The 14657-nt window shown below is 45.3% G+C and overlaps 1 long non-coding RNA gene across 2 annotated transcripts; it reads left to right on the forward strand.

Moving 5' to 3' along the window:
* Window positions 1-68: 68 nt before the first annotated feature.
* LOC103670851 lies at window positions 69-12806 on the forward strand. Of its 2 annotated transcripts, XR_005834200.1 has the most exons (3): window positions 69-1163; window positions 3859-3967; window positions 12604-12806. It is a non-coding gene; the product is annotated as an uncharacterized LOC103670851 (long non-coding RNA). The 2 variants fall into 2 exon arrangements; XR_570690.2 differs by lacking the exon at window positions 12604-12806 and having other exon boundaries at window positions 3859-4299.
* Window positions 12807-14657: the final 1851 nt, after the last annotated feature.

Consider the following 14657-nt stretch of genomic DNA (forward strand, 5'->3'; position numbering starts at 1 on the left):
CCCAGCGAAGGAGCCCGATGTGGGACTCAATCCCGCAACGCCGGGATGACCCCTGAGCCGAAGGCAGACGCTTAATGACTGCGCTACCCAGGCACCCCCAGGCACTCACTAAATATTTGATGAATGAATGAACAAAACCTAACTAGCTATAAGACACCTGACTTCACTGAGTCTCAATTTCTTCATCTGTAAAATGATCTAATTCCTACCTCCTGGGAGTACTGGGGAGATTGAAATAGTGTAAAGGAGAGTGCTTTGGAAATTGCAAAAGTGTCAAATAAGTTAATGAAAATGATGACATTTTCAGACATGAAAAATGGCATAAAAAATTCAAAACAGACTCAAAATAAATAGTATGTTAATATAGTAGAAAGATGAGCTTAGCTAGTGGGAATAAGCTAAGTGAGTCTCTCTAAAATATTGCGTTAATTATTGCATATATTTTGTTACAAAAGATGTAAAAATGTGTAGGAATCAGCATAAATTAATATTATTAGATATTACTGTTATGATTAAGTATCGACAGCACATAGGGGCTGCAGTCAGTTTCCCTCTAAGAGCCTGGAATCAGATTGCCTTCAGAATTAAACTAGTAAGAATTTACATGGAGAAAATCAGCCAAAGGTGATCATAAACATATTTAACAAGTAGTGCTCAAGCATTTATGTAGCAGATTTGAAGTCCCTAAAGTTGTGGAGATACCTTTCTGTGCTAGGTATTAACCCTTTACTAGCTAACGTGTGAAGAGTAGGTCCCAAGGGCTCCCAGAGGAGGGGAGTTGTCAGGAGACGGGGGAAAGCAGGTATTTATCAGCTAGTATGAAACTATTCCAGTACACACAGACTATTAATCCTTGTTGTAGACTATTACCAATACTCTCTGGCCCTGCTTTTCTAAAACACAGCCTATCTAGTCTGTCCCTTGGAGATTATAATTCTCACCCTAATGTCATCAAGCTAGGCATTGTTTTGGTCAATGAAATGTAAGTAAAAATGGCATGAGCCAGTTCTGAGCAGAAATGTATGGGCAATCTAATGATTCCACCATATTATTTTTCATCTGCCGTGAAAGCCACATGTCCCAAATAGAACTGCTTCTCCAGCATTGGTCCCAGAATGAAGATGTGCAGAGCCACAGCTGATGTACATGACATGTAATGTAAGGTGAGTAAGAAATAAACCTTTGTTATTGTAAGCCACTGAAATTGGTTTAGTTGTTTGTTACTGCCACATAACCTAGCTAACCTGACTAATACAACCTTAAAATTAGCTACCTGTGGTGGTAAGCCTAGAGTTTATCTACAAACATGATTAAAAAAAGAAAAAAACCCTCTGATTCAGGCATACAAGAGAAATCTCAAGAAGGCAGATGTGATTGTAATTAATAAACAGATGTCTAATCAGTCTTATCAACCAGTCATTCTGTATCTTATTTGGAGAGAGATTCTGTGAACCAAAGGGCTTAATCAGACATGACAGCCGAAAACAGGGCAGTCACAGAGGCAAGCATTAGCATCGCCCTTCTAAGTCCTGCCTTAGTCAAACTGACCTGAGCGTTAGTATTTCCTTGTCCACGTCATCCCTACAGTGGGTGAGACTATCTCAGGCTGCCTCAGCTAAGAAATGCTTCTCAAGATCAACGTGCTTCCCTGGTGTGATTCTACACTCATCCAGCAAATGACTTACCTTTGGGGACGGAATTAGTGATCTGCCACCTAGAGGGTCCCGATTCTTTTGATAATTACATTTTTCATTGTAAATCAGCCTATTGGATTCTGGCTTATATAACCATCAGTTTCTGTGAACTTAATGGATACTAGAGATGGTTCCACTCTGCTTACTATTAAAATCAGGCTTCTGAAATTACAAGGCTAAAGACCAGCTCCAGGATGTTGGTAAATTCCCTAAGGTTATAGCACTGTAGTAGAGGGACCAGTCTAGAGGGCTGACTAGACTACCCTCAGCTCTACCTCTCTATCTCTTTGTGGACCTTCTTTGATCTAAAAGAAAAGCTGTAAGTGTTAAAGACAGACATAATTCACAAGCTCTGGGAGTTCAAAAAGGGGAGCAATTACTTCCACTTAGTATGGAATAGTGGGAGGAGAAAGATTGGCAAGCATGTGACCTTTGGATCTTGAAAAAAATGAGTAGAACTAGGGAAAGAGCATGCCATGTGTAGGTAGCCAATGGAGCAAATATAAGAAGCAGAAGATCAACTAAGGAAATATGGAGTAACAGGAAAAGAAAGAAGAATCATCTGGAAAGTTACATATGATCAGGCTAAGGCTCTTAGGTTTTATTTTCTGCTAAGGAGAGTTAGTATGGACGTTTTTTTGGTTTTGCTTGTTTTACCACTTTAGCCATTTTTAAGTATGTAGTTTGTTGGCATTGAGTACATCGGCACTCTCCATCTCCAGAATTGTTTCATGGTCCCCACAGAAACTGTACCCATTAAACAGTAATACGCAATCCTCCCCTCCCCCAGCTCCTGATAACAACTGTTCTGTTTTCTGTCTGTTTGAAATTTGACTATTGAGGTATCTCACGTAAGTGGAATCATTCAATATTTGTCCTTTTGTGTCTGGCTTATTTCACTTAGCATCATATATTCAAGGTTCATCCATGTCATGCCAGAATTTCATTTCTTTTTATGGCTGAATATTAGTATTTTGTTACGTGTATATAACATATTTTGTTTATCCATTTATCCATCAATGGACATTTGGGTTTTTTTTCCATCCTTTGGGTACTGTGAATAATGCTGGCTATGAATATTGGTGTACAAATATCTGAGTCCTTGCTTTCAATTCTTGGGGTATATACCTAGAAGTGAAATTGCTGGATCATATGGTGATTCTGTGTTTAATTTTTTGAGGAGGGGCGCCTGGGTGGCACAGCGGTTAAGCGTCTGCCTTCGGCTCAGGGCGTGATCCCGGCGTTATGGGATCGAGCCCCACATCAGGCTCCTCCGCTATGAGCCTGCTGCTTCCTCTCCCACTCCCCCTGCTTGTGTTCCCTCTCTCGCTGGCTGTCTCTATCTCTGTCGAATAAATAAATAAAATCTTTAAAAAATAATAATAAATTTTTGAGGAACCGCTGTACTGCTTCCCGCCGTGGCTATACCATTTTACATTCCCAGTGACAGAAGTTTTTACAAAGGGATTGACATGGTGAAAACTGTAGTTAAAGACAATCTGGCAGAGATGATAAGATGGAATTGGATTGCAAAAGGTCCACTGGAGACTTCCACAGTAGTTCAGGCAGGACGCAGTGAGCTCCTGAACACATCAGCAATGAGAATGGAGGGAAGAGGTACAAATGCAGAAGTGTGGGGCGCCTGCGTGGCTCAGTCGTTAAGCATCTGCCTTCAGCTCAGGGAGTGATCCCGGAGTCCTGGGATCGAGCCCCACATCAGGCTCCTCCACTGGAAGCCTGCTTCTTCCTCTCCCACTCCTCCTGCTTGTGTTCCCTCTCTCGCTGGCTAGCTCTCTCGCCATCAAATAAATAAATGAAAATCTTTAAAAAAAACAAAAAAACAAATGCAGAAGTGATATTGCCAAGGTAGGATTGGAAGGACTTGACTATTGGCTGGCTATTTTGGGGGCAAGGGGAGAGGGAATCAAGAGGTGTTTAATATGACTTTCATATTTCACAGAGGATGGTAGTCTCCAGATGAAGACTTCTGGACTTTTCCAGAGCATAGAGAAGTCATGAGTTCAGATTGGAACATGTAGAGTTTGAATTATAAATGAGACATTGTAAGCCGTGATGTGGACATTGTTGTCTTGCCTGCTCAACACCTTTGCCCCTTCAACTGGTAGTGGCACCCTAATTTTTTTTTCTTCCTTTTGTATTGTAGAACCCTCCTCTTTCATCAGCATGTAGTGCTGGGCTGAGAACATATGTGGCCATGAGACTGCGCTTTTCAGATCTCCAGCTGGGAGAAGTGTGATTTATCAGCAGCCCAGGTGCTGAGCTCTGAAATCCATCACCCCTCACTCCCAGGCCTCCCCTCCCCCGGGCTGGTCCTAGCCACCGATAGCCCTGCAGGAATTTTAGGACAGGCTTTTTTCCAGGATAAATGATACACTTCTGATGGACCACTTTGGCTCAACCCTCAATGGCCTTGCCAAACTTTCCTTAGAACTACACTGCAGTCTAAGACCCTTCCACCTAGAACTCCTTCCTTCTCTCTCCTTCGCTTAGGGTCAGATCTGCCTCATTGTCTGATGGTCCTCAGTCTCTCAGCTCCTGCCCCATTTTCTCTCACCGGTGTTTTTCATCATAAATTCCTTGCATTTAATCCTGTCTTGGTATCTCATTTTCTGAGGATCTGAACTGGCATGAGGGAAGGAAGATGGGATATTTCCTTCCACAGCAGATCTTCCATATCCCATCAGCTGTAGGGGTAGGCATATGACCTAGTCTTACTGATCATAATGATCCCCGCATCTTGGCCCAGTGCCTCCTCACAGTCTCTCAACGTCATTTCACTCTCAGACCATTAGTTATTTGGTCCACCTCACCCATAGGCATGGGTGACCAACTCAAGTGAGGCCTGGCAGTTCTGCCTGAGGCCAACTAATTGCAAACGTGGATTCTAAGGCTCCTGAAACTTCCAGACCCTGATGACACACCTCCTCACAGAGCATGAGCTCCGGCTTCCTGAGCGAGCCGCTGAAGGGGCCAATGAAGCAACCTAGAAGTACAGGAGGTTTAACTACCCATAGGGCAAAGTAGTCAATGGGAGACAGGAGACAGGAAGCAGCAGGATAGAACAATCCAGTCTCTTTTCCTTTCTCTGATGGACTGTTTCAAGGTATAATTTCTCTATACAACCTATCTAGAGACATTCCACATGGCCAAGTGGGTGGACCTCTCAAGAGACCAGCTGTGTCTCTTCACAGCTCATTGTGAAGTAGCAAACATTTCCTTGCATTGCTTCCCATCTTTCCCTGCTTCCCCTATCCCTTCTTTCATTCTCATTACCCTAGAAATGTACATCCCACAAAAACCTTCAGCACTTCAGCACTCAATCCCTTCTTCAGACTTCGTTTTCTAGGAACCCTTGCTGAGACAGGTCACAGTTTTTTAACAGATGAGCACGTGACCCAACCTAAGCTAAGCAAAGCCCTCTGGAAGATGTGACATATAGATCCAGGAAAGACAGGACGTTTCTTCTGGAGGTCTTGAGCCATATGAATCTGGGGGTGGCCACCATTTCTGCTTCATAAAGAGAGCCTGCCTGAGCATGAAGGCATCACAGAGGAAGGCAGAGCTCAGAGAGAAGAGCTCTAACATCCTTTGAGCTCCTAGATCCAACTCTCCCCAATATGTGTAGCTGTTTTGTCATTTCTTGATCTCTCTGAAGACCAGTTTTCCCAGTCCAGATCAAAACATGGTCACCAGTGGATCCCAAGTCACCTCCATTCTAGAGATCAGCCAGGCGACTAAACTTTTAGGTTCCATTTCAAATTTCTGGGAGAAGAGCTACTGCATAGGCTACCTTTGGCCAGGTGTCCACCCCTGAAGCTATCAACATTGTGGAGAGGGGTGCAGGGTCATGTATAAACATGGCTGTATTCACTGTGACCCTGTGGATAATGGTGTGGTAGCAAGGTGCAGGACAGAATAACGCGTCCCAGAAAAGTGGGAAGAGAGAGTTGGGAAGACGAAAGAATGGCTGCCCACTCCCTGAGAATAAATAAGGGGACAGAAGGTAAAGAGAAGTCGGAGGGCAGAATGCAGTCTAACCCAATACTACCCTACACTTTTTCTAAACCAACACTATTCCATATAACTTTATGCAGCGATGGAAATGTGTGTGTTTTTTTTAAGATTTGTTTATTTATTTTAGAGAGCGTGAGAGTGGGGGGAGGCACAGAGGGAGAGAGAGACTCTCAAGCAGACTCCTTGCTAAGCACAGAGCCCAGCGTGGGGTTTGATCTCACAACCCTGAGATCATGACCTGAGCCGAAATCCTGAGTCGGACACTTAACTGACTGAGCCACCCAGGCAACCTAGAAATGTTTTATATTTATGCTGTTCAGTATAGTGGGCACCAGTCAGATGTAGCTGTTTAGCACTTGAAGACAGGTAGTGCAACTAAGAAGCTGAATTTTTATTTTACTTTATTTTAATTTCAATTTAAATAGCTATATGCATTTAATAACTCCATATTGGACAGCACAGATCTAGACTACTGGTCTGCTTGGGAAGACAGTATGGAATGTTGGCTAAAGCATGTGCTTTGGAGTCAGCCTACTCTGGGTTCAAGTCCCAACTCTACTTCTTAGCGGTATAAATTGAACAGGTTACTTAACCCCTCTGAGGTGTAGAGGTGTAAGGTACAAAGAACAGAAAATGATATGTGGTACTAGAAAAAGAGAAAGGGGCAAAAGATCTGCAAAGGCACAAAGAGTCAGTTGAATTTAGCCATTAGGAGACTGCGTGGATTAAGACAGAAAAGTGTTAAAAGTGTGATGGGGTGAAAGCCAGACCAGCAATGTACCTGTCTTTTGCACATCTGCTATTTTTCTTTCCCCTGGAGGGGGATCCCAGGCAGCGAGAGATAAGGAGCACAAACATTTTTCTTAATCCTGGTGGCTTGTAGGGAGCTGAGAACTGAAAGGCATGTTCTAAAAGTAGGGCTCCACAGTCAAGCCAGAAAAACAGGATCAAACATTATCAGTCATTAGGTCTGGACCCAAAGATGGGGTTGCCTAGACCAAGGAAGCCACAGGGAATGAACATGTCATATACATCTCCTCGTTACATAACACTTACTGTGTGACTAGATTGTGAGTCCTTCAAGGTTCGGGGTCTTGTTCACCTTGGTATCTCCAACACCTAGTAAGTTCCTGGCACCATAGATGGTACTTAACTAACTTCTATAAAATGAATGGATGCAAGTAAGCCAGTTCACTGATGCATTGTGGACACTCTAGAAATATTAATTACATCATCAGAGAGAAAAAACTGCAGTAAGAAGGTGCCAGGGAATCCTTCTTGGCTTGGAAACTAGTGGTAAGGTCCTTAGCTTAGCTATTGCCTAGCATAGAGGAGTTGCTCAACAAGTGTCACTACGCTAATGAGAATTGTTGGGGGGAGGTAAGGTTTTGATAAAGGATGGGAGAAGGCCTTAATAAGAGCTAAAATGTATTGATCTCATTTAATCCTTAAGCCGACTTGATAAGGTAGGTTTTATTAGACTAATTTTACAGACGAGAAAACTTAGAGATGTAATTTATCCAAAGTTAGCTAGCTCAGAAATGGCAGAGCTGGTATTGAACCTGAGTTTATATGACTCCATACTCCAGGCTCCACCAACAAGGGAGCCAGGGAGCAGGATTCTCAAAAGAGGAGTTTAAGGAAGGCGGTTCTTGGGTCAAAATTCACTTCTGATTTCTATCTGTTCACATAAGTTATGATGCGTTCTTCTCCCTTCCACACCCACTACTTGCCTTCTTGACAGGGTCCTCATCCCTTCTGAGTTTACCTCTAAGCCATCCTTCCAATTCCTATCCCATTCAACCATATCTACTCTGGGTTGACCTAAGGAAGTGGCAGTTGAAATGAAGTCAAAGGGGGCTTTTTATTTTTTGGTTTGGTTTTGATTTTAAGAAGAGAGACTCGAGCCATTTTATAAACTAAACATTCCAGTAGACAGGCAGAAATCGGCAATGCAAAAGAGAATATCTACAGAGATAAGTTCTTGGTGTCCTTACATCAGGTTGGGGAGAGGTTGGCCTCTAAGACCTGGGACACCTTGACATTCCTTCATAGCAAAGGAAGACAGGGAATATGTGTACAAAAGCAGGAAAGTTAGTAAAGGTTAGGATGCTTAAAAATCAAGAGTTAAGTTTTACAGCAATTGATGGTGGCATGGTATAGGGCAATGTTTTTCAAATTGCAGGTCATAATCCATTAATAGGTCATGAAATCATTTAAAAGTTTGTGACCAGCTATATTTAGAAATGGAATAGAGGGGCACCTGGGTGGCTCAGTCGGTTAAGCATCTGCTTTCGGCTCAGGTCATGATCCCAGGGTCCTGGGATTAAGCCCCAAGTCGGGCTCCCCGCCCAGCTGTGAGTCTGTTTCTCCCTCTCCCTCTGCCCCTCTGTCTGCTTGTGCCCTCTCTCCTTCTCTCTCTCAAATAAATAAGTAAACTATTTTTTTTAAATGGAATAGAATTGTAAATTTGAATTAATTTCACTTTACAGGGTAAATACCATGGAAACTGTTGTGAAACTTTATTTCAGTTATTTATACAGCTACATGTGTACTGGTCACACTGTACGATTGATTTCTTATTGAGGGTACAATAAAATATGTTTAAAAGCCACTGGTTCACGATGTGACCGTGGGAGTAGTGGCTGATTCCTAGAACTTTCTTTCTCTTCCAGATTTTTCCATGATACTCATAAATTGGCCTTGCTTTGTGGCTGATAATAGACAACGTAAAGGGCAAGAGACTGATCAACTATGCCAGAGCTTCCTAAGTAGTGGACACACATGTAGGTTGCATATGTACCCCCCCCAAAATTGATCTCCTAGTCATCAGGGCTACTCTTTCTTCCTGGTTTCTGCTCCCCTATTGCCCCAAGATGACTGCCAAGGCCTGCCTGCTTCCTCATTCATGGTTAGCAAGGAAGAGACAGTCCGCATACCAGCCTTCTCAGCAAAAATCCTGAGATTCCCCGTGATTGGATTGGCTGATTCATATGACCACTCTGAACCAACCATTCTCACCATTGACTGGCTCAGCCCTGCTCTACTCCCATGGAGTTGGCTTCCTAGAAACACATGAATCCTGGAAAGTAATGAGGTAATCAACTAATGTCCAATACATATGGCCCTAACGTGCTGAAATGAGCTGTAAGTTTCAGTAGCATTTATGCTGGTCATTTGCCTGTTGCTCCAGCCTTTCCAGGCTCTGCTTTGTACTGGAGAGTGCTGGGCCCTGAAAACTACATTTCCCAGACTCCCTTTGCCAGCTGGCTTCCTGTCAGATTCAGTGAATGGGAAGTACAGGTGAGAAATCGCAAGCTGGAGATGGCCCGGCAGCAGCACAGGCAAAATCATTTTCTCTCTGCATCCACTGGAGACTCTGGCAGCAGCTGGTGGTGACGGGCTGCACTCAGCGTTTCCAGCAGTGGTGGGTTACTGCCTCAGGCTCCAGCAGTGTCAGTGGTACTGGAAGGACAGCAGTGGGTGCCTGCGGGCTCCAGTGACCTCTGGCAGTTCTGCCAGCAGCATCATTTCAAAAACTAAGCTCCTGGGGCGCCTGGGTGGCTCACTGGGTTAAGTGTCTGTCTTTGGCTCAGGTCATGATCTCGGGGTCCTGGGATCGAACCCCACATCGGGCTCCCTGCTCAGTGGAGAGTCTGCTTCTCCCTCTCCCTCTGTTTCTTCCCCCTGCTTGGTTCATTCTGTCTGTCTGTCTCTCTCTCAAATAAATCAATAAATCTTTAAAAGAAGAAAACCTAAGCTCCCACAGTGTCAGCAGCAAATGCACTTCCGGACCCAGTAACACCCTTCCACTTGATCTTCCAAGCCTAGGGGTGGTAGAAGCTTCCTGCAGGTAGTGATCTCTACTCTGCCTCACCTTACCCTTCTGCTCCTTCAAGCCAACAGGTTTCTAACCAGTTCTCTGGAATAAATTCCCTCTGTTTGAAATTCCAAGCACACTTCCTGGTTTCTTGTCCTCACCTCAGCGGACATATTGTTGTCCGGGCCATTGGATAGGCCCACTTCCTTGACTAATTTCCCAGTTGTGCTGTTTGGAGTTGCCGGGCTGGGTGGTTGCCACAACTAAAGCACACTATGCTCTCCAGGGGGCACTAGGGAAGGAGCAAGGGCAGACCCTGGAGAAAGCCCAGATGAAGCTTCCTACTCCCATTGCTTCCTCACCTGCCCCTAACTATTAGAACTTACTGCTGTCTCCCAGGACAACTTGAGTTCATGTTGTGATTGGGAGGGATGGGCCCATCTTGATTAGGTGGGAGTGCAGCAATGAATGCAGTTGGCAAGGGGCCCAAAACAGAGGGGCCAGGACAGGGTGTCCTTGCTGCAGACAAGAGTTTAGGAAGGGGGGGGTGGGCAGGAATGATTACCTCTGCTTCCTCTTTTTCAGAGGTGATGGTAGAAGGGTGGACCCATGGTTCTCAACCTTTCCTGTCTTACCTTCCATGAAGCGCTCTGTAATCAAACCAAGAAAACTGACTTCCATTGGCATTCACTTTTGCCAGTACATAGGGCACTGCTACTAAATGCTTACATCTAACCCTCTGTGGGTTCCTGGTGCTACCCAAACCACCGTGGGGTAGGCAAGTCTCCGTAGAGACTGGGGGGATAAGATTGTGAATGATTCCTGGAAGGGCAGCAGCGCCAAGAACACCACTTCTCTCAGGGGTCCCTTGACATGGCCAGCAGTGTTCTGCAGGGCAGTGTTAGGCAAGTCCTGCTTCAGTGTGATCTACGATTAGGAACTTTCTAGATCCAGCTCAGCCATTTACCTGCTCTGTGATCTTGGGCAAGTCACTTAATCAAGCTCAGTCTCAGTATTTTCATCTATGTTAAGTTCTTTTAAAATAAATAATTTTAAGGGGTTGGATGGGATGGGAGAGAGGTATTATCCTCTACACTCTCCTTCTTGCCCATCCTCCCTGGATGTCCATGAGTATCAAATAAGGCATGCATGAAAATGCTCTGAAAAGTACAAAGCACCACACAGAAGCAAGGAAATATTATTACCAACAGAGCTGTTGGCTTAGAAAGATGGAGACAGGGCCCAGGCTGAAAGCCAAACAGCTGGAAGGCAGGAAATCTTAACACCAAAGAAGGAAACTTTCTTTGTTCAAAATCTTCCTGGAGTGGCACTTTCTTTGGAGCAGACCTGGCAGTGGACTCCTCTGAAATGCTGAAGTGGGTCCAGGAAAGTGTTGAGGGGGTAGGTAGGGCATTTAGCAGCCAAAGACACTGGAGAAACACCATCCCTGGTTTCTCAGTTCCTTTATGATCCAACAAAGGATGCAGTGAATTGGGGGGGGGGGGCGCAGGGGCACTGGAGGTGGACTGTATCAGCTGGACTCAGGTTCAAAGTCAGATGTATGTTGAATCCTTCCACAGGCTCCTTAACCAGTTACCAAGCTATTTTGGGAGCCAGGATGTCATGGCAGTCTGTAACTAATACTGAACTCTGTTGCCAACAACCTAAAATCCATTCTCTCTACATGGTGTTCAAAGCAAACATTGATTTGGAGAAGACCATAGAGATGGTCTAGTCAAACTGAGACGCAGAAAGGGGCAGAGACTGACCAAGATAACAAGTAGAATCAGGCTCATTTTGCTGCAAGGTAGAGAAATCTACCCAATCTAGGTCAAATATAAAGGATTTTCTTGTAAGGACTGGAACTGAAATGCCAGCATGAACAAGGCAGCTCTAGGACTCACTGTTCTATTCATTCTCCCTCTCCTGACACCCTCCCCCATCTCTGCACAGGGCTGCTCCTTTCGCCTCCACATACCAACCAGCTTCTACTGCTTCTTGGTCTCTGCTCCCTTTTATCTTGGCTCACACATGGCTCTACTGGCCAAGGCTCACTTTCTCTGACCTCCCTACTGCTACCCTCTCTGCTACCTGACAGTTTCTTTCTGTTCCGTGGTTCAAGACAGCCTCTAATTGGCCTGTCTTGGATTGTTGTGGTAGGCCATTAGTTAAAGGTCACCAGCTAATATATGAAATGGTAACCCTTGGCTGTTGTGCTGGCCCCATTTGTTCAAGTCTAGAAGCTGAAAGGGCCAAGTGGTCTAAAGCAGGAGCCCAAAAGGGTTTGTGGTCTGGGCAGCTCTTCTTCCAACTGAATGTAAGTTGGGCAGGCACTGTGCCGTCACTGGGACCATGTGACTAGAGCCCAAGGCTCCAGGTTTCCTGCCCAGACCTTTTTCCATAGAATTTGTCATTTCTTTCCCTTATTTATGCAGCAGGCATGTCTTAGTGCCTGTTCAATGTCATTCATAAAGCTCTCCCTCCTCCTTCCTCTCCTCCTCTTCCCTGACTCAAGGAACTTATGGTATAGTGAAGATAAAGGCAGGAGACTCATTAGAATACATGAGTGCTTTAGAAGGAGTGTAAACAGACTAATAATATCTACCACTTACTGAGTACCCTGTACCAATCGCTGCTGATCACTTTACATACATTTTCTTATTTAATCTTTACAACTCCCCTGTGAAGTCAGCCCCACATTTTACACAAGTGGAAACCGTCTCAGAAAGCGGTTCACAGATGATAAATAGCACAGCAGGGCTCTGATGCCAAAGTCTGTCAGTGCGATGCAGCCTTAACTGTGCTGTTAGAGCGCAGAGGACCACCTTGGCCATGGGAGGAGGCAGGGATGGGTGGGGAGAGCAGTAGACTTCCAGAAGGAGCTGAGCCTTGGAGCAGGAGTGAGCTTTCACCAGGCCAGTGGGGGTGGGCCATGTGTGTAGACAACAAGATGTGAGCACCAGAAGGGCTGGAGTGCGGGTGTAAGCAGGGAGCAGGGCCAGGAGCACGTTGCATATCCCTGAGAGTGAGTGCCTCCCTAAATTTGTGTCCTAGGTGCCTCTCTTGCCCTGCCTTCATCCAAGCACTGGGAAAGCATGGGGAGTTGAGGCCACGTGGAGCATTGAGAAGAAGAAGAAGACAAATTCAACACAGGCTATGAAATGCAACTACCAGTATTGGGGCCTTTGTACCTGAAATAGACTCTCAGGGCACATGGGTTGAATCCGAAGCAAAAAATTCAAGAGGGATGAAAATCTTGAACCACATAAACAATCTTCTGCAGGGGCGCCTGGGTGGCTCAGTCAGTTGAGCGTCTGACGCTTGATTTTTGCTCAGGTCATGATCTTGGGGTTGTGAGATCGAGCCCTGCTGCAGGCTCTGTGATGGGCATGGAGCCTACTTGGGATTCTCTCTCCCCCTTCCTCTATCCCTCTGCCCCTCCCCCCCTGAAAAAAACAAAACAAGAACAATAAACCCAATCTTCTCCAGCTCAGATTCCCCACACAGCTTTCTTCTTCTGCCTGACTTTCAGGTCTCCTCCTGGATGTCAGCTCCTCTAAAGGCTTCCTTGGTCTCCCAAGCTTGCCTTTAGGCACTTGGGTTACTTTTTTAATAATTGTCCTCCGCTTTGCCTGTCTCTGCACCAGACTGAATTCCCTGAGGGCAAGGGCTGGGTCCTACTCACCCTTCCATCCCTGGTAGAGCCTTTGGCTCATAGTAGCTGCTCAGTAAAAGACAGATTAAAGAATAACAAGTAGCCTCCAAGGGGCCTCGGCCCAATCTTTCAGGCCACATGGATTTTTTTCTTCCTGTCTCTGTGGGCCTACCAACCTCAACAACTGGCATCTTACACATGTAGGAGAAACCTTAAAAATCATCTAGCTATCTCCTTCCTCCTACCATTTTACAGATGGGATGATTGAGGTCCCATTTTCAGGTATTTGCCTTCAATCTCAATTTTATGTCTTCAGCCACAATTTCCCCCCTGAACTCCAGAACCAAGCAGCTGCTTCTGCATCCCTGCATCCAGGACTCCCCACAGTGCCTGAACCCGTCCACAACTGGCCTGAGCACCACCCCCAGGCCCGGTCCTCCCCCAGGCTTCCCCAACCTGGTCAAGAACATCACCATCTACCCTGCTGCTGGGGCCAAGATGTTGGGAGCCTCCTGCCACCTCCCACAGCCTCCCACCACCAACCAAACACCAAGGCCAGTCGTTTCCCCCACCCAAATCACAAAATGTCTCCAAATCTCTCCTGTTCCTTGGTTTAAATGCCCCACAGTTCTCAATGAGCCCCCGCAAAGTACCCTCATTAATTCCCCGAATCTGCTCTTTCCTTGTTCCAAACCACGCTCCTCACTGCAGTGCGAGTGACCTTTAAAAAATGCTTCTTTGTGGGGCATGTGGGTGGCTCCGTCGTTTGAGCATCCAACACTTGACCTCAGCTCAGGTCTTGATCTTAGGATCTTGATCTCAGAGCCATGAGTTCAGGCCCTGCCTTGGACTCCATACTTTAAAATAAAAAAAAGTGCTTCTTTATGATTTAACAACTTTGCTGATAAACCTTCAAAGGCTCTCTACTTTAAAGAAAATTAGATAATAGTTATTGTTATTATAGCTAACACTTATGGAAAATTTATTATGTCCTAAAACCCATTCAAAGGACTTTATATATATTAATTCATTTAATCCTCACAACTATGAATATTCCCATGATACAGATGAGAAAACTGAGACTCAGAAGCACCTTTTGGGCTTTTTTGCATAGGCTTTTACCCTCCCATTGACTCTGATCTGGCTGACCTTGAAGAACGTTCCAGCACGACCTCATATGGCACATATTCTAGTTTGTAATTATGTATTATTTTGGTGTGGTGGTCATTTGATTGATGTCTGCCATCCCAATAGACTCTATTTATTTCTTTAGAGGGAGTGGGGGGAGGGGCAGAGGGAGAGAGAGAGAGAGAGAAACTTAAGCAGGCTCCCGCTCAGCACTGAGCCCAACGTGGTGCTCAATCTCACAGCCCTGAGATCATGACCTGAGCCGAAATCAAGAGTCGGATGCTTAACTGACTGAGCCACCCAGGCACCCCCTCCAACAGACTTT

The sequence above is a fragment of the Ursus maritimus genome, unplaced genomic scaffold, assembly GCF_017311325.1.
Source record: "Ursus maritimus isolate PB19 unplaced genomic scaffold, ASM1731132v1 scaffold_12, whole genome shotgun sequence".
Taxonomy (NCBI): Eukaryota; Metazoa; Chordata; class Mammalia; order Carnivora; family Ursidae; genus Ursus; species Ursus maritimus.